The sequence below is a fragment of the Dasypus novemcinctus genome, chromosome 12, assembly GCF_030445035.2.
Source record: "Dasypus novemcinctus isolate mDasNov1 chromosome 12, mDasNov1.1.hap2, whole genome shotgun sequence".
NCBI lineage: Eukaryota > Metazoa > Chordata > Mammalia > Cingulata > Dasypodidae > Dasypus > Dasypus novemcinctus.
Window position 1 is genome coordinate 83558952 of NC_080684.1, and position 24468 is coordinate 83583419.

The 24468-nt window shown below is 36.3% G+C and overlaps 1 protein-coding gene across 9 annotated transcripts in view; it reads right to left on the bottom strand.

Moving 5' to 3' along the window:
* ANKS1B (ankyrin repeat and sterile alpha motif domain containing 1B) overlaps window positions 1-24468 on the bottom strand; it is a 1292741-nt gene that overhangs the window by 789150 nt on the left and 479123 nt on the right. The window lies entirely within an intron of this gene.

The window sequence follows — 24468 nt, forward strand, 5'->3', positions numbered from 1 at the left end:
CATTAAAATAGCCCTAGGGTTACTTCTAAAATAAATAATAAAATTTTTATAATTTGAGCTATTGCTAATTGGGTTTTCTTTCATTTGGAATTAAAATATTCCCATGCAATACACTAGTATTTTTCTTTGTGAATACTGTCAAGAAATATACTAAGGTTGCTCTTTTCTGGTTAGCATAACATTTAGATCCAATTCTATCTTGTTGATTCTTCAATATATTCTAAAATTGGATTTTATTTAATTTGACAAGATCCTAATTTCTGATATGTAAGATATTAATTGGTCAACAAATATTTATTGGGCATTTATTATATATCTAGGATTGTGATAAGTGCTGGGGATTTTTAAAAAATAGTAAGACATAACTTTGCTCTCAGGACATTCACTGCCTGAAGAAGAAATTATCTGCCTGATGAATTTCACAATTAATCATGTTTTGCTTTTGATGTGTGTTACCTTTATAATGTATAATCCACTATCAAGAGAAAAAGACAAATAAGATAATAAGCTCATATTTTCAAAAAAATCCTTCAAGATATATCCAAGCATTGGCAACAATTTAGTACAAGTTCCTATGTTTTATATAATGATATTTACAGTACTGCAGAATATATTCAAGGTCAGTGTAATTGCTTTCAGACTATATCAGACCCTCAAACATCAAAGAGTCAATTATGTTCATTCTACTCTATTGCAGGAGGGAAATTGGGAGTAATTTATTTTTAACAACAAAGGGTGACAAAGTTGAAAGCATCCAGAGGAAAGCAATCAGCATGGTATGTGATTTAAAAACCATGTCACAGAAAAAATGATGAAAGGACCTGCAGTGACTTACAGCCATATAATAGTTTTCTAAACACATTTGAAAAGCTATCAAAGGTGGTTTGGGGAAGGTAGCTCTCGTGGTAGATGTATACCTCTTAAGGGCAGAACAAAGACCAATGTTTACAAGTCAAACAGGACAAATCTGGATCAATACAAAATGCAATTTTCTATCAATTAAAAATATTGCTTATCTTTTAAAATGAAAATGCACTAATATAATAATTAACTAAGAAATAGCACTAGAAAGAAACAGCAGGAACTCCTCATTACTGGAAGTCTTCCAACAGAAGAATTATCTATTAATGAAATTATGGATGAAACACATTATGCAGTGAATACGTCAGGTGACTATGAACTCTAGGAAGGCTGGACTTTGTCTTGTTCACCACTCTATCCTCTGAATCTAATACAGGTCCTGCCACCTAGTAGCTGCTCATTAACTATTTATTGATCTACTGAATAATATGCAGTATCCTTTCAAACAAATCTAAATGCCATTTAGGAAAATAAATGTTTGTGCCTTTTTCAGATGTAAATTTTTAAAAATTTGGTTATTATTATTTATTACCTTGAATATCCAAAATGGAAAAACTGAAATCATAATAATTCTAATGATACGATTGTAAATAGTCTATGTAAAAAGAGTTTCCTAAACTCTAGTTTATCCTAAAACTAAATTACTCAGCCCAACCCATTCTTCATGAATTTGGTTAAGATGGAATTTTACTGTGTTTATTGAAGATTTTAAAGGCCTTGAAAACTCTGGAATTTAACCACACAGAATGTGTTAGTGTGCCTTAATAAAGGAAGTATGTGTGTTTATTAGAGAAAAATTTAAAAATATAAAGAAGGGAAAAATCACATGGAAACCCAGCACACTGAGATAATTAATGCTAACATTTTGGTGTATATCCTCCTAGACTGTTTCCTCTGTAAATGTGTGTGTGTGGACATGAGTATATGCAAAGGAAAGAAAAAATACTTCAAACATTAATGAAGTACACACTCCTTTGCTTCCTAAGGGAGTATAATAATTTCTCATTGGAATAGACATCTCTGTAATAAACAGTTTCTTTATGGAAGGTGAGTTCTCAAAGGAAGGAGATGGTAAAACAAAGAAAGTGAAATTATGTTTTTGTAAGAAAACATTTCATATAGTCAAGAAGTAAGACATTCAACAAAATTCCTCATCAGTACTTTCAAAAGAGAAAAAGTGGTATGAAAATAATATTAATACTAAATGAATCCATATGTGCTTACCACTCAGCTTAAGAGACAGACATTATCATTAAATTATTTATGCCTCCAAGGGCCTCTTTCTCCCTCCTCTACCAGGCCAAAGTACTGTTCTGAACTTTGTATTTATAATTCATGGGATTGTTCCTAAATTTTAGCTACATATGTTAAGTATCAACAAAGAATAAATTGTTCAATATCATATGTTTTGAACTTCATGTAAATAGTATGAAAAGTTCTTATTCTTCTGTGAGCAATCAATCAATACTATCTTTCTGAGTTTCATTTATTTTCAGTGCAGCATAGGAGTCCACTTTTTAGCTATACCACAATTCATTGACATTGACACTTTCTCCTAAGTGTAAGAATTAAAGTGATCACCTGTGAAAATCTGTTGTGCCTGGGTCTGTATTCTTATTATGCACCATGTAGCAACTCGTCCCACAGTTGCCTAATCTAACAGCCATGTAGCAGAGAATCAAGAAGAGTCACAAAGAAGAAAAATGTGTGAAATCAAGAATTCTGCATGACTGAATTTTCAGCAAGAGGTGACATGAAAATTGAGATTGTATGTCCAGTAAATTCTGTAGAAAATTGAGGAAGGCATTATATTTCCCCATCTAAAGTAAGACTAGGGTTCATAGAGTTTTATATTATATATAAATATAATTTTATATAATATATAATAAATTTATATTATTCATAAATACATGACGGTGTTATACAAATTTTTTCTAGTCTATTTACCTCTAATAATGTACTGAGAATTATTTTTCATGACAATAAATATATGAATACATGATAACTTTAGGGTTAGGTCCTAATATACATACAGTCATAATTTATTGAGTCAACCATGGAAATGCAATTCTCTGCTTGTAAAGGAACATTCTTTTGCATATATTTTTGTTTCCATGTTCAATTATTTCCTTTGAAGTAGAATTCCTGTGACAATAGATATATACCATATGCTTCCACATAGTTTAATCTGTTTCTAGGTTTTTAAAAATTGGTTCCTTATGTCAGGCTGTTCTAGTATCAGAATCACACTGATTATTTTAGCCTTAAAACCGATTTTACTATCTGGTAGGATATTTCTCTCCTCATATTCATCTTTTCCAAGACATCCATGATTATTCTCATGTTCACTTTTCCAAAAAGTCTTTAAACATTTTATCTACTTCTCCTCAAATCATGCCTTATCCTTTGTTCCCAGTCAGGAAATAGCACTTCCATACACACATTCACTCAAAGCTCAGGGGGCCATCCTTCACTTCTCATTCTTCCTCAATATCATTTCCAATCAATCATCAAATTCTGTGACTTATCACTGAATTATATCTCAGTTTCATCCATTTCTCTCCATCTAACTACCATTCTACTCCACATCACTATTAATTCTATCTTACCTGAATTGCTCTAACAACTTCCAAAAGAGCCTCCTCGCCACCAGTCTTGTTTCTCTCCTAATTAATTCACTTTCAAATGCTAACATCAGGTTACTAAGAGTATGTCAGGTCAAAATAAAGTCATTTCATTTTCATCATAACTTTATTTGATTAGGGAATCATAGTATGCTGTAGGTATAGGATATATTAATTCTTTTTAAAAAGCTGACATTGTCTCAAAATTCACATGCTGAGCAATTTCATTAAACACATTATGAGCCATATGGTAAGATCATTCAAATAACATGATCTGGATCAATAAGGCAAGTTTAAACATAATCCCATTAATTGATAAGGTAAATGGGGTGAATTTCTAAGGATGCACTTGTCTAGCATCATAGCAGGATTCTGAATGTATGCTGAATAAATTACTATATGAAATATTTCAATTTATTTTAAGGCCTGAATCCTCCACTAAATTCAAAGCTCTATACAGGCAAGGATCATGACCATCTTATTCACAAAGTACACACTTAAAAAAACATCTGTTGAATGAATAAAGTCAGAAACAATGCTATTCAAAAACTTTAACAAGGGAGTGGATGTGGCTCAAGCAGTTGAGTGCCAGCTTCCTACATGGGAGGTCCCAGGTTTGGTTCCTGGTGCCTCCTGAAATGGAAAACAAAAACAAACAACAAGCAAAACAGGCAGGGGAACCAACTCAGGGGAGCCAATGTGGCTCAGGGGATGAGCGCCAGTTTCCCATGTACAAGGTCTTAGGTCCCAGGTTCATTCACTGGCTCCCTGCACCTCAAAAACAAGCAAACAAAACAAAACAACAACAAAAATCTATAACAGAGACAAATCATCAAATCATTGTGGAAATAATACCAACTAGATTTGTATAGTGTAGTGTCTGCAAAACGAATCATTTAGCCCTCCCAACCTCAGCAATATGTTACTATTATCCCTATCAAGAAACTAAGGCTTAGAATTATGTGTCTTCTAGAATATTAAGGAACTAGTTAATGGAAGAACCAAGACTCCAGACTAGGTCTTGTGTAAACAAATCTAGTGTTCATTTTACTATATTATAAATAAAAAGGACAATGACAAGATATTTATTGTTACAACTAGGGAATGAGGAAACTCTATATGTTACTAGGTAGTAGCTAGCCCTGTCAACTTCCTAACTTTTATAGACTCTATTTCCCCTACCATTGGAAACTTTGATATTTATATAAAAGTTCACTGACAAAATATCCTTGGTGGTAATGCCTGTTAACGGGCAAGAGAGATGGAAAAAGCTGTGGCCCAACAATTTTTGAGGCACCTTTCAAACTTCATCGTATCTAATCTAGCAAAATTAGATTCAAATTTGGTTAACAGTTTTTGCATTTTCTTGCAATATGGAGCTTACCTTTTTCTAGTGCATGGTTCCTGGGTCTTAGAATCATTTCTGTGTCTGAATTTTTATAATAGTAGCATGCTTGGGACTGTGTGCTCTACCTTGGTCTTTGTAAGCTCCCTAGCAAATGTCCTGTTCCTGTCCCTGAATGTCCTGTCCCTGAATCCCAGACAGTTCCCTAAGGCCCTGTACTACCCAAACTCCCTACTGAGGGGTTGTCTGGTTTCAATGCTTAAGCTTATTTAGCCTGCCTCATCCTACCTGCTATAGTTGATTATGTAATGTATGGACCAGATTATACTTCTTTGAAAAGATGATCCATGCTGATAGCACTGAATGAAATGATTTAACATTATCCCTCTGCCAAAAAAAAAAAAAAAGAGAATTAACAATAAAAACTCTATATAATAGGCTTTCATATGTTGTTTACCCTGTGTTTCTATAAAGGTTTAAAACTATCAGTAGTATATATGGATCGAAAAGTCAAAGAATATTCATGATTAAATATAAGTCAATACTTTAGTCAGAGACTAGTTACAAAAATTAAGTATGGGACTTCCAGCTGACCAAGATAGTAGTCTTAAAAGAATGTCTTATAAGATATTCTAGGGTGCCTTTCTCATGCAGAATATTTTACAAATAGCAAAAACTGGCAGAGACATCTTTCTCAGAATTCTGGAAAACAGTTAAAGGGTTGCAGTAACAGGGGTTGTAATGAGCCAAGAACACAAAGCTTTAAATGCTTTTAAAAGTGGTTGGAAAAATGTATTGAGGACCCAGTTTGTGCTCGTATTGTGGGTCCATGGCCCTCTTCTAGAGAAAGCAGAGCAACCCCTATAGACATACTGGGGTGCCTGTATGTTGTTACCAACATCTATGGCTCCACCTGTCAGAACTTGCCTTGCAAGCAGAAGCAGACTCTGGACTACTAAAGCAGTATAAGAAACAATTAAGTTAAAGTGGCCTGGGGGCAAATGATTACCTGTTTTCAGACATGCAAAAGAGTATGGATAGGGATTAGAGGGAGCGTACAAATTCCCATAGAGAAGGGAATTCTTAATGCAACAAGCAAGGATAAGCACAGGTCAACACTCAGGCACAGAAATAACAGAAAGAACCCTGTACTTCACTTTAGTTTCAAAGTGATCTCTTTCATAGCAGGGTTAAACTCTGAAGGAGAGCACCAGCCAATGCATAGCCAATTTGCGAAGAATGTGAAAGGTGTTTTTTGCATTATTTTGTTTCTGTTAGCCACATTCAAAGAAACCTCTGTCATATAAATAGCTGGATACAAACCTAAGGAACAGCTGAGAGACTAAATCACAAAGTTAACACTTTAAAATATTAATATATACAGTGTGCAACAATAGATTACAAAACAAAGAGAAGATAACCAGCAAGATGGTGGCAGCGTAAGGAGCTCCAAGAGATAGCTTCTGCTACAGGGCAATTAGTAATCACCCAGAGCTATCTAAAGCACCTATATGGGGGGCTCCAGGAGACCAGAAGGACATCTTGCAACATCCTTGAAAGAATGGAAGGAGGAGACTGCTCATGTGCAGAGTAGACTCATAAGTAGAGTGCTCCACACCACAGAGGCCAGTGCCCATACTCCACTGGAGGCACAAGACAGCTGGGAAGCTATTCCACAGCTGGAATTGAAAGCTCCACCTCCCAAAGACAGGGGAGGAAGAAACGGTTAGCCCCCAACTTCAGCTACAGATTAGTAAATTTGGTTTGCTAAAATATAACCCTAAGAATAGCTGAAGTTTGTACATGTCCAAGTCAGAAAGAGGCCGGTGGACACCACCTTGACTCTGCCCCCAGCATGAGAAGAAGCAGGGCTGACTGAAAGTTACAGTGATGATAGGGACCAGATTCTTTCACCCAGTCAGAGTGCAGTCCTAGCCAAGGCTTCAGCTCAATTTATGACAGGAAGGAAGCTGGTGGGACCTGCACAAGCCTCTCCAGATATACGCAGGTACATTCAGTTGGCACAAACCAAATAGTCCAAAGTCTACTGGGGCAGCTGCATTCATTTTGGAACCACATGACAGAGATTGCTGCCCACACCTGCAGGTCCACCCCACCCCAGGCAGGTGGGAAAGGGGCGTGAAGCTTCATCAGTCTTCTGGGCAACTACAGTCAAGGCCTGCATGACTGATTATTACACACAGCTGTGGCTCTGTCCCTACCCCTGACAAAGGAAAAAGTTGGGAGAACCTTCACTGGACCCTGGGGCAATGAGGGCAGTTTGAGCCTCCACAATTTATAACACCAGCTACATCCTTGGTTCCTACGACACAACCAGCAAGGGAGAAAAGACAGGAAGCCCTAAACTAAAGAGTAAAATGCACCCAGAATAAATATTCTAGTAAGCCAGGTGCCAAGAGACCAACAAAAAATTAGAATCCACACCAAGGAACAGGAAGATATGGCCCAGTTAAAGGAACAAGATAAGCCTCCAGATGATATAAAGGAGTTGAGACAACTAATCATAGATACTCAAACAAATCTCCTTAATAAATTCAATGAGACAGCTAAAGAGATTAAGGATATTAAGAAGACATTGGATAAACACAAAGAATTTGAAAGCATATATAGAAAAATAGCACATATGATGGGAATGAAAGGTGCAATAGAATTTTAAAAACATTGAAATCATAATAGCGGATTTGAGGAGGCAGAAGAAAGGATTGGTGAGCTTGAAGAAATGGCCTCTGAAAGTGAACATACAAAACAACAGATGAATAAAATAATGGAAAAGCTTGAACAAAGTCTCAGGGAACTAAACATGAGCAAGAGATGTACAAATATATGTGTCATGGGTGTCCCAGAAGGAGAAGAGAAGGGAAAAGGGGTAGAAGGAATATTTGAAGAAATAATGGTAGAAAAACTCCCAACCTTACTGAAGGAAATAGATATCCATGTCCAAGAAACACAATATGTTCCCATTCAAAAAAATCCAAATAGACCAACTCTGAGACACATACTAATCAGAATGTCAAATGCCAAAGACAAGGAGAGTTCTGAAAGCAGCAAGAGAAAAGCAACGCGTAACATATACAGTATACCCAATAAGATTAAATGCTGATTTCTCACCAGAAACCATGGATGCAAGAAGGCAGTGGTATGATATATTTAAGATACTACAAAAGAAAAACTTTCAGCCAAGAATCTTATATCCAGCAAGACTGTCTTTTGAAAATGAAGGCAAGTTTAGAATATTCACAGATAAACAGAAAAGGAGAGAGTTTGTAGCCAAGAGATGGGCTTTGCAGGAAATATTAAAGGATGTACTACCACATGAAAAGAAAAGACAGAAGAGAGAGGCCTGGTAGGGAGTCTAGAAATGAAGATTATATCAATAAAAGTAACTAATATTGTCAAAAGAGTGGTGAAAATAAAATATTGCAGATACAACCCAAATATTCAGGAATAAACTTAACCAATGTTGTAAAGCACTTGTATTCAGAAAACTGCAACTCAATGTTAAAAGAGATTTAAAAAGGCCTAAATAATTGGAAGAACATTCCATGTTCACAGATCGGAAGATTAAATATCATTAAGATGTTAATTCTACTCAAATTGATATACAGATTCAGTGCAATCCCCAAAAAAATTCCACCAGCATTTTTTAAATAAATGGAAAACACAATTATGAAATGTATTTGGAAGGGTAAGTGGTCCTGAATAGATGGAAACATCTTAAAAAGGAAAATGAAGTTGGAGGACTCTCATTTCCAGACTTTAAATCATATTATCTAGCTACAGTGATAGAAACAGCATGGTACTGGCATAAATACAGATATATAGACCATGGAACCAAATGGATGGTTCAGAAACAGACCCTCACATGTATGGTCAAGTGAATTTTGACTAGCTTGTCAAACCCACCCAGTTCAGGCAGAATAGTCCATTCAATAAATGGATCTGAGAGAACTGGATATCCATAGCCAAAGGAAGGAAAGAGGAACCCTATCTTATACCTTATCAAAAACTTGACTCAAAATGAATCAAAAACATGAATATATAAGGAATAACCATAAAGCTTCTAGAAGAAAATGTAGGAAAATATCTTCAAGACCTTGTGGTAGATGGTAGATTCTTAAAGGAGATAAGAGGAGGACTGAGATGAATAATAATTTTTAATGTACATAAAAGTTTTAATTAGCTTTACTGTAAAAGTGTGGAAATATATAGAGTTGATGGTAACACATTATGTGGAGTAACAACTGGTTTATAAATGGGAATGTGGCTGAAAATGGTAGTCTAGGGATGCAAATGCCAATTGACAGAATGCTGGAGAATAATCTAGGGAATGAATAGCACAGTAAACCCAGAGGTGGATGGTAATTGTGGTTGATGGTACAGATGCAAGAGTGTCCTTTGTTAGCTAGAGCAAATGAACATCATTATTGCAGGGTGGTGAAAGTGTGGAGAAGCATGAGAACAACACAACTGAAATTGTATTTTGTCACCTATGGACTGTGGTTAGTGGTAATAATGTAATATTCTTGCATCTATGCACTGTGCTGCTAATGGGGGAGTATAGAAAATGTGTGCCAATTGTATTAATACACTATGGACCTAGTAATCATCAGATGATATTATCTCATAATCTGTAATAAATGTTCTACCATGGTGTGATGTATTGATAGAGGGGTGTTGTTTGGGAATTCTTCGCAAGTGCATGATTGTTTTGTAAGTTTACAAATTTGCCCTAAAAATATATTTAAAATATAATAATAGGGTGGGTTGGGGAAAATACACCAAATGTTGTAAGATAAGGACTATAATTAGTAGTAAGATGTCTACCCCCTGCGGCTTGCTTGCTGTCTGCTCTCTGTGTTCATTTGCTGTGCATTCTTCTGTGAGTCTGTATTTATTTCCCTCTCCTTCTTGTGGATTGCTTGTTGTCTGCTCTGTGTCCATTCAGTGCACACTCTTCTGTGTTTTCACTTGCCTCCCTTTTCATTGAGTCCCTTGCTGAATTAGCTCTCCACAGTGCTTGCGGGCCAGGTGACACTCTGAGGCACTTGCAGGCCAGGCAGCTCTCTGCAGCGTGCAGGTGAGCCTACCTTCACAAGGTGGCTCCAGGACGTGAACCCAGGGCATCCCATATGGTAGATGGGAGCCCAGCTGATTGAGCCACAGCCACTTCCCAGTAGTAAGATTTTGACAATATTCTTTCATAATTTGTAACAAATGTCTTATGACAATGCAGGTCATTCATTGGTGGAGAGCTGATGTATGGGACCCTGTACGACGTTATGCATGTTTGCTTTGTAAGTTCACAACTTTTAGTATACACTTATTGTTTATGTATGTTCATATTTAAATGATATAAAAATAATAATAGGGTAGGTTGGGGGAAAATACTTTGATTAGTAGTAATATTTTGAGGATGCTCTTTAATCATTAGTTAAAAATGTTTAACAACAATGGAAGGTATTGGTGGTAGGGTGAGGTATGAGAGCCCTGTATGGTGTTATGTTTTGTGTGTGTGTAAGTTCACAACTATTACTATACATTTATTGTTTATGTATGTTCATGTATGTTCAATGAGTTTAAAAGAAAAAAGAAGAAAAGCAAAGATATAAGAAATGATGACCCATCAAAAGGAACAAGATAAAAATCCAGAAACATCAATGAAGAAGACCAGACTTTGGAAATATTAGATAAAATCTTTTTAAAAACTATCCTCAAAATGCTTGAGCAGATAAAGGAAAACACAGAAAAAGAACAAAAGTGTATCAGGATAAAAGTGAGTGAACAACATAAGAATCTCAATAAAGGGACATTTTAAAAAACAAATTCTAGAGTGGAGGACCATAATAACAGAAATGAAAAATTCCTAGAAGTTTTCAACAGAAGACTGGAGCTGGCAGAAGAAAGAAAGAATGAACTAGAAGACAATTCAATTGAAATGATTCAAGCTGAAGGTAGAAAAAAATGTAAAGAGCAACCAGAGCCTAAGTGACCATCAAGTATACCAATATAGTGTAGTAGTCCTAGAAGGAGAAGAAAGAGAATGGAGCAAAAAAATATTCAGAGAAATAATGGCAGAAAACTTTGCAAATTTAAGGAAAGATATGAATCTATACATTCAAGAAGTCACATCAACCCCAAACAGGATAACTTACAAGAGAACCATGGCCAGACACCAAGTACTTAAATTACTGAATGTTAAGAAAGATGAGAAAGTCTGAAAGCTGCAAAAGAAAAGCAGCATATTATGTGCAAGGGAGTCTCATCAAGATTAAGTGCCAATTTCTCACAGAAACTGTGGAGGCAAAAAGATAGTAGCACATTACCTCATAATCTGTAACAAATGTTCCACCAGAGTGTGGCGTGCTGGTGAAGGGGTATTGCATGGGAATTCTACACATGTGCATGATTGTTTTGTAAGTTTACAACCTCTGTAATAAAAATATATTTGAAAAATAACCAGGTGGGTTGGGGAAAATATGTGGAATGTAAGATAAGGACTATAGTTAGTAGTAATATTTTGATATTGCTCTTGCATAGTTTGTAACAAATGTTTCACAACAATGGAAGTTGTTGGTGATGGAATGAGATATGGGACCCCTGTATGATGTTATGCATGTTTATTTTGTAAGTTCACAACTTTTACTATGTATTGTCATATATGAATGATATACGTCAATTTTTTTAAAAAGTAGTGACACAAATATTTAAGGTGCTGGAAAAAAAGTCCTGTTTTATCTGTAGTATATAATTCAGCAATAAAAAGGAATGAAGTTCTGATACATGTGGCTACATGGGTGAACCTTGAAGACACCATGTTGAATGAAATAATCCAGACATGAAAGGACAAATACTATATGCTCTCATTGATATGAAAGAATTAGAACAAGCAAATCCATAAGGTCAGAAACTATAATATGGTTACTGGGGGCCAGGGTAGATCTAGAGGATGGGGAATTATTGCTTAATCAGTACAGAGTTTCTGTTGGGGGTGATCAAAAGTTTTGGCAATAGATGATGGTGATGGTAGCACAACATTCTGAATGTATTTAATACCACTGAATGATATATATTTGAATGTGGTTAAAAGTGGAAATTTTAATTTGTATATGAATTACTAGAATTAAAATTTTTAAAAACACTAGGACTGTACAACAAAATCAGTGAAAGCTAATATAAACTATAGACCATGGTTAATAGTATAATTATAATAATAGTTTCCACAATTGTAACGAAGTTACCACACTAATGCAAAGTGTTAATAATAGGGAAAACTGAGTATAGGAGGGGAGGTATATGGGAACTCTATGTTCCCTAAAGGATTTTCCTATAAACTTAACTTCTCTAATAATTTGTTAAAAATTCAGACTAGCTATATGTGAATTAGCAGTAACATAAAAATAATCAGGATTTATTGCTGACAGTATGGGTCAAAGTATAATATGTAGTAAAATACATTACTGTGACATTGGTTAAGTTAATATACATATATAATTAGACTACAGAAGATGATAACCCTCTGTTCCTCTATCTAATCAGTACTGGGAATGATCTGGTTTAGTTATTTCATAAAAGACAGAGTTCCTGGAATATACTGGTTGTCCTTTAATAAAATATTTCTCTAGAAGCTGGGAAAGGCAAGAAAACAGGTTCTTCTTTATAACCTCCAGAAAGGAACACAGCCCTACAACACCTTGATTTTAGCCTGGGAAGTATTTTAAATGTTTGGCCTGCAGAACTGTAAAATAATAAATTTTTGTCATTTTAAGTCACTAAGTCTGTGGTAATTTATTATAACAGCAATACATGAACAGACTACCAACATCAAACACTGAGGCTACAGAAACATCAAACACTGAGGATACAGAAACAATAAGGGCTGAGAGAGGGATATAAAATTGGACTGTAGTGATAAAATATACTTTGTAATCTTATGGTAAGAATCAGTATTTTAAGGATGGTGATTCTCTCTCAGTTAGTCTTAAATTTAATGCAGTGCTACTGCAATAAAGTTTCCCTTCGACTCCATATTGGATCTTGACAAGTAATCCTACAGTGCATTTGGAAAAATAAATGAGTGACAATGGCCAGGGATCAATCTGAAAAAGGAAAAGTAATGGAGGGGGCAGCAACTAGCCCTTATCATACATTTTTTTAAATTTATTTTTTAACTTTTTTTATTGAAATATATCACTCATATATAAACATATATAAAAAGTAAATGTTAAGTTATGAACTCACAAAACAAACATATAACATCAAACATATGTAACATCTCACCCGACCACCAATAACTTGCATTGTTTTTAAACCTTTTTGACTGATTAAAGAGCATTGTCAAAATATTACTACTGAGCAAAGTATTTTTCCCCTAACCAATCCAATTATTTTATCATTTATATATGAACATACATAAACAATTAAGTGTATAGTATAACTTGTGAACTTACAAAGCAAACATGCATAACATCATACAGGGGTCCCATACATCAACCCTCCACCAACACCTTGCATTGTCATGAGACATTTCTTATAAACTATGAAAGAACACTGTCAAATCTTACTACTAATCATAGTTCTTTTCTTATATTTGGTGTGTTTTTCCCTTAACCCACCCTATTATTATTCTTTAAATATATATTTTTTATGACAGAAGTTGTAAACTTATAAAACAATCATGCACATGTGCAGAATTCCCAAACAACACCCCTCCATCAACACACCACAATGTGGTGGGTCATTTGCTACAGATAAAATAATATCATCTGATTATTGCCATGTCCATAGCGTACATTTGGGTCACTTTTTTCATACTGCCTCAGTATCAACACAGCACATCTTTTGCATAGATGCAAGAATATTATATTATTACTACCAACCACAGTCCATAGATCACTCCAGCCGTATTTTTCCAATGCTTCTCCACATTCCCAACACCCTGCAGTAATGATATATACATTTGTTCTAGCTCACAAAGGACACTCTTGTATCTGTACCATCAACCACAATTCTCACCCACCTCTTGGTTTACTGTGCTATCCAGTTCCTAGATTATTCTCAACCATTCTGTGTTTAAATTGGCATTTATATAAGTAGAGTACCATTTTCAGTCACATCCCCATTTATAAACTAGCTGTTACTCACTGTGTGTTACCATCAACTCTATACATTACCACACTTTTACAGTAAAGCTAATTAAAACTTCTACATACATTAAGCATCAGTAGTCCACTCAGTCCTTTTCTTATTTCCTTTAAGAATCCACCACCGACCACCAGGTCTTGAAGATATTTTCCAATAATTTCTTCTAGAAATTTTATGGTTCTTGCTTTTTAGTTTCTTGATTCATTTTGAGTTAATTTTTGGATAAGATGTGAGATAAGGATCCTCTTTCCTTCTTTCAGCTGTGGATGTCCAATTCTTTCAGCACCATTTGTTGAATGGATTGTTCTGCCCGAGTTGTGTGAGTTTGATAGGCTAGTCAAAATCACTTGATCATACCAGTGAGGGTCTGTTTCTGAACCATAAATTTGGTGCCATTGGTCTACTGTGTCTGTCTTTAGGCCAATACCATGCTGTTTTTACCACTATAGGTAGGTATTAGATTTAAAGTCTGGAGATGAGGGTTCACTTATCCTTTTTGTGATGTTTCTGGCTATTCAGGACTCACTATTCCAAATAAATTTAATGATCATGTTTTCAATTTTTTCTTTAATGCTGGTGGAATTTTTATCGGGATTTCATTAAATTTGTATATCAATTTGAGTAGAATTGACATCTTAATGATATTTAGTCTTCCATTCCATGAGCATGGAATGTTCTTCCAGTTATCTAGGGCTTTTTTGATTTGTTTTAACATTGAGTTGCAGTTTTCTGAATACAAGTGCTTTACATCATTGGCTAAGTTTATTCCTGATTATTTGAGTTTTATCTGTCATATTTTATTTTCACTACTCTTTGGACACTTTGTTACTTTTATTGATATAATCTTCATTTCTAGACTTTCCTCCAGGCCCCTCTCTCCTGTCTTTCCTTTTGAGGCTCTAGCACACCCTTTAGTATTTCCTGAAATTCTGGTCTCTTGCTTAGAAATTCTCTCAGTTTCTTATGATCTGTGAATATTCTAATTTCACCCTCATTTTTGAAAGACAGTCTTGCTGGATATAAGACTCTTGGCTGGAATTTTTCTCTTGTAGTATCTTAAATATATCATACCACTGCCTTCTTACATCCATGGTTTCTGGTGAGAAATCAGCACTTAATCTTATTCAATATCCCTTATATGTTATGCATTGCTTTTCTCTTGCTGCTCTCAGAACTCTCTCTTATTCTTTGGTCTTTGACATTCTGATGAATATGTCTTGAAGTTGGTCTATTTGGATTTTTTCAGATGGGAGTACATTGTGCTTCTTAGACAGGGATATCTATGTCCTTCAGGAATGTTGGGAAATTTTCTAACATTATTTCTTTAAATATTCTTCCTGCCCCTTTTCCCTTCTCTTCTCCTTCTGGGACACCCATGACATGTATGTTTGCACACCTTTTGCTGTCATTTAGTTCCCTGAGACCTTGTTCAATTTTTTTCCATTCTTTTCATCTCTTTTTTTGTGTGTTCACTCTCAGAGGCCATTTCTTCAAGCTCACCAATCCTTTCTTCTGCCTCCTCAAATCTGCTATTATATGATTCCAATGTTTTTTTAAATTTCATTGATTGCACCTTTCATGCCCATAAGATCTGCTATTTTTCTATGTATGCTTTCAAATTCTTCTTTGTGCTCATCCAATGTCTTCTTAATATCCTTAATATCTTTAGCCATCTCATTGAATTTATTAAGGAGATTTGTTTGAACATCTATAATTAGTTGTCTTAACTCCTTTATGTCATCTGGATTCTTATCTTCTTCCTTTAACTGGGCCATAGCTTCCTGTTTCTTGGTGTGGATTGTAATTTTTTGTTGGTGTCTTCACATCTGGATTACTAGAGTATATTTTTCTGGGTGCAGGCTTTCTCTTTAGTTTAGGGTTTCCTACTGTTTCTTCCTTGCTGGTTGTGCAGTAGGAGCCAAGCATGTAGTTGGAGGCTCAAGCTGCCCTCATTGTACCAGGGACCAATGAAGCTTCTTCCAACTTTCTCCTTTGCCAGGGGTATGGACAGAGTCACAGCTATGTGGAATAATCCACGTGCAGGCCTAGACTGTAGTGCCCCAGAGAGACTGATGAAGCTTCACATCCCTTTCTTCTCTGCCTGGGGCAGGGATGGAGCTGCAGGTGTGGGCAGCCATCTATGTAGTGCAGGTCCAAGATGACCACAGTAGCCCTTGTAGACTTCTGATTTTCAGTCTATGTCAGCCAAAGTTCTCTGCAGTTATCTGTATAGGCTGGTGCAGGACATCTCAGTCTCCTCCTTACCAGAGGCAGCACTGAAGCCTAGGCTAGGGTTGCAGGCTGATCTGTGTGAAAGAAACTGGTTCCTGCTGACACTGAAGAGTTTCACCAACCCGGCTTCCCCTCAGGCTGGGAACAGAGTCAGAATGGTGGCTACTAGCCTCTTTCTGACTTGGGCTGGTTCTCACCCCAGCCGTTCCCAATCCGTAGCTGAAATCAGCAGCCAACTGTCTCCTCCTCCCCTGTTTCTGGGAAATGAAGCTTCCAATTCCAGTCACAGAGCAGCTCCTGGAGCAGCTCGTGCTGCCAGAGTAGGATGACCACTGGGCTCCATGGCTTGGCCGGTAATTTCCCGGAGAGGCTGGTGCAGGACCCCACAACTTCCTCCCTGGTGGAGGTGGCACTGGGACCTAGGCAAGACCTGGAATATGATCTGGATGGAAAGAAGCTGGTCCCCTCCAGCACCGGGATTTTCAGTCTGCCCCGCTTCCCCTCCTGCCAGGTGCAGAGTTAAGATGGCAGCTCCCAGCCTCTTTCTAAACTGTACAGGCTCAAACTTTAGCTGTTTTCAGGATCATACTGTAGCCCACGGAATTTCCTCATCATAGCTGAAATTGGTGCCCAACCGTCTCTTCCTCCCCCATTTTAGGGAAGGGGAGCTTTCAATTCCAGCCGCGGAACAGTTCCTGAGGTGGCTTGTGCCTCTAGTGGAGGATGGGCACCAGCCCAACTTATGAGTTGTCTCTGCAGATGAGCAGTCTCCTTCCACTCCTTTAAGAATGTTGCAGGATGCCCTTCTGGCCTCCTGGAGCCTCTAGACAGGTGCTTCAGCTAGCTCCAGAGAGCTCTGGGTGTTTGCTAACTGCCCTGTCACAGAAGCTGACTCTAGGAGCTCCTTACTCTGCTGCCATCTTGCTGGTTCTCCCTTTATCAAATACTTTTAACAATTATAAGTGAAATAATGGAAAGGCAATAGAATAAAAGAGAGTTTAAAAAAATAAATTTCAATGCTGATGGAAATGTATCTTATTACAAAGGTGGTATTTCAAAGCAGCAGAAAAACAATGGATTGTTTAATAATTGCCAATGAGATAATTGACTAGTCATTTGGAAAGAAATAAAAAGTTGTATTATACTTCATTCCTTATACCTAAATAAATTCCTGATAACATTTAAATAAGCAAATACAAAGCATAAGTACGATAAAAATAGATAAAGCTTTTTTATTGGAAAACACACTACCTCATTTAGAATTAAATATAAATAAATTAAATCAACAAATGACATACCATTCTTGATCAAATTTCTATAGACAATTATACATTATTGGTGAAGATTTGGAAAAATGTCACTTTTATACATTGATAGTCAAAATGTGAAATGCTGTAAACCCCTTTCAGGTTAATTTGTCTACTGTTACAGGAGACCTCAGAAAGCAGACTCATTTATAGTTTTCCTACACATGGCTCCTCTGCCCCTTTTATTTGAACCTATAATTAGCACTATACTTGTTAAATATATGTCCCAGAGACTTAAATCTTTCATCAACTAACAAAACAACAAAGAAATGATGATGGACAACACCTACCCCAAGGAACAGAGAGTGTCTGCAACTGCAGGCAAAATATTTCCATCCATCTGCCCCATGGGATCTAAGCTCCTTCTCAAAGAAAAACAGAGTGGGCATCACCATCCCAAAATCCTCAAGATTGGGGAATGAACAATGTACTGAAGTAGACTTATTATTCTATTAAAGACATTATTATTCTTGTAATGGAAGAACTTTTATCATTGATATAAAGGCAGTGGCCACCAGAGGTTCTGAGTGGAGGGACAGGGAAGAATAGGTGTAATATGGGGGCATTTTCAGGACATTGGAATTGTCCTGAATGACATTGCAATGGCAGATACAGGCCATTATACATTTTGTCATAACCTACAAGATTGTGTGGGACAGAGTGTAAACTATAATGTAAACTATAATCCACAGTTAGTAGCAATGCTTCAATATGTGTTCATCAATTGTAACAAATGTACCACACTAATGAAGGATGTTGTTAATGTGGGAAAATGTGGGAGGAGGAGGAAGGGGAACATATAGGTATCCACTATATTTTTTAAGTAACATTTATATAAACTAAAGTTTCTTTAAAAATAAAATTGAAAAATTAAAAAAAAAAAGAAAGCAAGTCTTCAAATAAAAACTTTTGGGCTTTGCCATGGTATCTGGGAACTGATGTGATAGATAAACTGCCTTTATTATTCCTAAAGCATGGTACTGCAGAGCACCATTTAGATGCATTGCATATTTAGCATTCTTACTATCTATCTAGAAAATCATATAGCTTGCTCTTTTAACAATTCTATTAAGTAATGAGAGAGGGAACACTGCAGGAAGCCTGCCTCTTAATATCATGAATGATGAAAGTTGTGATCAGATCTTAATCAATATCAATCATCTGGCTTGTAAATGGCTGTCAAATAGATGTCAGCATACCTTCCCCTTTGAAAAGAGTTATTGGTAAATGCCTGTGTAGTCTGACTCTTAATTAAATCTATTTATGTCTGCCTCTTCAAAGTTGGAGGTGCCAATTAAACATCTACTACCAAAGCAGAAATCCTGCCAGCAAAGTGCTGAGAAACAAATGTGGGTACTATCTAAGAAGGGTGCTTTGGGTATAAAAAACAAATGAACATGACTTAGTAAATTTAAAAAGAAAAACCTTCTGACTAATCTCCATCTTTTATGGTTCTAAAATGCTTACTTCTTGGAAAATAATTAACTAGGGTCTAGCAAAGAAAAGGGGGTTATCTCTGTTCTTGAAAAGATTCCTGAAAGTGTAAAAACTTTCAAAATTTTAAATATACTTACCCTTTAATATAAGGATTCTACTTCTAAAAAACTTTCCTACAGTTAAACTCACAAAAAGAAATTTAAATTGTATATGTAAGGACATTCAATGAAGCAATACTTAAACTATTAAAGGAATGGAAATTGTTTTTTAAATCCTTTATTAAGAAATTTCTTAATAACTGAATAAAATAAATACTAGTCAGATGAGGAGACAGTATACTATTGTATTAGTCAGCCAAAAGAGGTGCTGATGCAAAATACCAGAAATCTGTTGGCTTTTATAAAGGCTTTTATAAAATCTGTTGGCTTTTATTTGGGGGTAAAAGCTTACACTTACCAGGTCATAAAGCATAAGTTACTTCCCTCACCAGAGTCTGTTGTCATGTGTTAGAGCAAGATGGCTGCTGATGTCTGCAAGGGTTTGGGCTTCTTTTTCCTCTTAAGGCTCCATGATCCCAGCTCCCTCCAATATCAGCAGTAGGCTGGGATAAATCTCGTCTCTCTCCCGGGGCTCATTTCTCTTCCAGCTCAGCTGCTTTGGTTTCTCCACAAGGTCAGCTGTAAACTATCAGGTTCTCTCCCTTCCTGGGGTCTCTGCCATGTCTATGGAGCAGCCTTTATTCCTTTGTATTCTCAAGCATGTTTACTTCCTAGGACTCCAGCTCAAAACTCCAACATCAAAACTCAAAAAACTCCACTCTCTGCTCTGCTGTGTGGTTTTCTCAGTGCATCCCTGTCCTCTTGGTCATAATGATGTGGCCCAATTAAAGCCTAAATAACCATAATTTAACCAAGTAAAAGTAAAACTTCTTAATTCAATACAACCTAATATGCCTAGAGGAACAGACTTAGTTTATAAACAAAATCCAATATCTATTTTTGATTCATTTATAATGCCAAACTGCTACAAGTATAATGCAGAGGTTCACACAAATTCAGAGGTTAGACTGCAATACATCCACTAGGAACAAATGGCTCACCCCTATATTTAAACTGAATCAAAATCCCTGCTGGTAAGCCTAGGAAATCTCTGTTTTGCTTATATCTCAGATTATTTTGATGCAAATGATTGGGGAAATAAACTTGGAAAAGACTGGAATAGCAATTAAAGAATGAGCCCAGAGCATGAATTATAATCCTGCCACTTTTTAACAAATTAACCACTGACTTACAAATCCCCAGATTCCTCCAGCCCTCCCCCTGTTCCATGGAGAGTCCAGCCTATCCCCCCATCCAACTCCCCCTCACATTCCAGCACTGTCGAACTCAGTCACATCACCGTACCACTATCACCCTCATCCACTACTCAACCACCCCTTCCATCTTAGCATAGGTTTTGCCCATATTGAACATTGGCTCACACACTCTACTCTCTTTCAGGTTATCTCCTGATAACCTATCTTCCAGACTCTAGCTCTGTGAATCTGCTCGATTTGCAGAAGTCAATCACTGAGGACCTGTAATATCTGTCCTTCAAAGATTGACTTACTTCATTCAACATAAGATCTTTGAGATTCATCCATGTTGTCCCATGTGTTAGTACTGCATTCCAAAAAAAAATTAAGAACAAAAACAAAAACAAAAAAACAATACTGCATTCCTTCTTACAGTTAAGTAATATTCCACTGTATGTATATATCACAATTTGTTTATCCATTCATCTGTTGAGGGACACTTGGTTTGCTTCCAACTTTCTCGATAGTGAAAAATGCCACTAGAACATTGGGGTTCATATATTAGTTCACGTCCCTGCTTTCAATTCTTCTGGGTATAAACCCAGAAGTAGGATTGCTGGATCATATGGCAGTTCTATAGTTAGCTTCCAGAGGAACCACTAAACTGCCCTACACAATGGCGGCACCATTTTACATTCCCACCAGCAATGGATGAGTTTTCCCTTTCCTCCACATCCTCTCCAACACTAGTGATTCTCTGTTTTAATAGCCACCAGTCTAATAGCTGTAAGATGATATCTCATTGTAGTTTTGATTTGCATTTCCCTAATAGCTAGTGATGTTCACCATATTTTCATGGGCTTTCTGGCCATTTGTATTACTTCTTTGGAGAAGTGTCTATTCAAACCTCTTGCAAATTTTTTTTAATGTGTTGCCTTTTTATTTTTGAGATGTATGATTTCTTTATAAACACTGGATATTAGGCCCCGATAGGATAAATGGTGATAAATATTTTCTCCCATTGAGTAGGTTACCTTTTTACTTCCTTGACAAGCTACTTTGAAGTGCAAACGTTTTTAATTTTGAGAAGGTCCCATTTATCTATTTTTTCTTTTGTTGCTTATGCTTTGGGTATAAAGTTTATGAAACTACTTCCTACTAAAAGAAGTGCTTCCCTACATTATCTTTGAAGAGCTTTATGGTCTTGGCTTTTATATTTAGGTCTTTGATCCATATTGAGTTAATTTTAGCATTGGGTGTCAAATGGTGATCCTCTCTCATTCTTTTGGATATGGATACCCAGGTCTCCTAGTACCTTTTGTTGATGAGGCCATTCTCTCCCAGTTGAGTGGCTTGGTGGCCTTGTCAAATGAGAATTGACCATATATGCAAGGATCTATATCAGAACTCTCAATTCAGTTCCTTTGGTCAGTATGTCTATCCTTGTGTCAATACTATGACCATGTAGCTTTATAGTGTGCTTTAAAGTGAGGTAGCATGATTCCTCCAATTTTCTTTCTCTTTTTCAACATGTTTTTGGCTATTCAGGGTCCCTTGACTTTCCAAATAAATTTCATAATTAGCTTTTCCAATTCAGTAAAAAAAAATGTTGTAATTTTTATTGGGATTGGGTTAAATCTGTAAATATATTTGGGTAGGACAGATATCTTATGATGTGTAGTCTTCCAATCCATGAACATTTTATAACCTTCATTTATTTAGGTTTACTTTGATTTCCTTTAACAATATTATGTAGTTTTCTGTGTACAAGTCCTTTACATCTTTAGTTAAGTTTATTCCTAGGTATTTGATTTTTTTAGTTGCTATTGAAAATGGAATATTTTTCTTGATTTTCTCCTCAAGTTCCTCATTATTGGTGTACAGAAATGCTACTGGTTTTTGCATGTTGATCTTATATCCTGCCATTTATTGAACTCATTTATCAGCTCTAGTAGCTTTGATGTAGATTTCTCAGGGCTTTAATATGAAGTCACCTGCAAATAGTGAAATTTCTACTTCTTCCTTTCCAATTTGAATGCCTTTTATACCTTTTTCTTGCCTAAGTGCTCAAGCAAGTACTTCTAACAATGTTAAATAAGAGCAGTGACAGTGGCCATCTTTGTCTTACTCCAAATCTGAAAGGAAATTTTGCTATAAAGTGAAAAAAAATAAGACACTGTGGAAACATATGGAAGAAAATGTCATTGTACCTAATTGATAACAGATGCTATGATGAAGAAAGACACAATGAAAAAAATTTATATATTTTATGTTTGTATATATTATTGTTATTTTTAGATTATTTATTTTATTTTTAGGCTTGGTTTTGGGGGAGGTTTTTGATCAAAGAAATGTCACAACTGTGGCAGGGAAGAATTACTCGTGTGGAGTATTGGTAATGGGGGATGTGTGGGGAGGGGTGCATGTGGGGCATGTCTCTATGGCATATGAATGTGTTCAAGTGGTCATGGGGTGTTGTCTAGGTAGGTGGAAACCCAAACAATAAACAAAAGAATAATAGATTCCCATCTTGAGAAGTCCTGCTATACTGTCTCATAGAGTGGCAAGAATCCCCTGAGTACATGGGCAGTGCCTAGTGAAGGAAGATAGACCATTATACCAGGCCCTTAATATTGATAGTTATAGTTATGAACCTTTTATTGTAAAACTGAAACTTAACCTCATATTATATATTGCCTAAGAGTTACTTCCTGAAAGCCTCCTTTTTGCTCAAATGTGTCCTTTCTCCAAGCCAAACTCAGCATATGAAAGCACTCCCTTCCTCCCCAGTGTGGGACATGACTCCCAGGCATGAACCTCCCTGGCACCAAAGGCTTATTACCAAGCACCAACCAGTGGTGCATTTGGAAAAAGACTCTGACCAAAAGGGGAAAATATTAAATCTAAATGAATTTTTATAGCTAAGAGATTTCAAAGTGAATTGGGAGATCATTTCAGAGATTATGCTTATGCATATCTCGGGAGGCTCTCACTCACTGCCACAGTAAACAGTGCCTCAAACGGTGGGGGGGGGAGGGTCTCTTGAGGGTTCTAAAGATATCTAGACACTATAGGCAGGGCAGACAAGCTCAGGAATTTGGTACCCTATTAGTGGGCCTTATTTTTCCCCACTGTAACAGGCTCATTTATAATTTCCCTACACATGGCTCTTCTGCCCTTTTTTTTGAACCTATAATTAAGACTATACTCATTAAATTTATGTCACAGAGACTTAAATCTTCAGTCTGTTTATATGCCAGTTGTACCTTGAATCTCAGCAGAGTTACAACACTTACTTTTGAATTCATTCACTTGCCAACACAATTAACAAAAGGATGAAGATGGACAATGCCCAGCCAAACAAACAGAAAGTATCTACAACTGCAAGCAAGACAGTTCCATCTCTGTGCCTCATGGGATCCAAGCCCCTTCTCAATCAGAAATAGAGTGGGCATTACCATCCACTATGATTGAGGAATGAACAAATGTAAGGGGGGACTTCAAATATGGACTAAAGTAGACTTATTATTATTCTAGCAATGGAAGATCTTGTATAACTGATATAAAGGCAGTGGCCACCAGAGTTTCTGAAGGGAGGAAGAAGGAAGAATAGATGTAACATGGGGTTTTGGGGGACATTGGAATTGTCTTGCATGACATTGCAATGATGGATACAGGCTATTATACACTTTGCCAAAACCTACAAAATTGTGCAGTACAAAGTATAAACTATAATATAAACTATAGACCATGATTAGTAGCAATGCTTCAATATGTATTCATCAATTGTAAAAAATGTACCATACTAATGAAAGATGTTAATGGTAGCAAGTTTGGGAGAGGGAGGAGGTGGGGTGTAAGGGAATCCCCCTATATTTTCAGTGTAACATCTGTGTAATCTAAATCTTCTTTCAAAATAAAATAAAATAAAAATAATCAAAAAAACACAAAATTAACTTAGACAAATCTTAGTTTCCCCAACTATAATATTAGATACTAATTGTATCTACCTCAAATGTCATCGGTAGTTGTGAATGAAGTGGTGAAATGACTGAATAAATAAATTTGAAATAAAATGGAAAAAAAAGATTTTTGAGCTACCAATGGCTGGAGATTGAACCTGGGACCTTGTATGTGGGAAGCCAGCACTCAACCACTGAGCCACATGGGTTTCTCTGAGCTGGCTATACCATTTGTTTTGCTTGT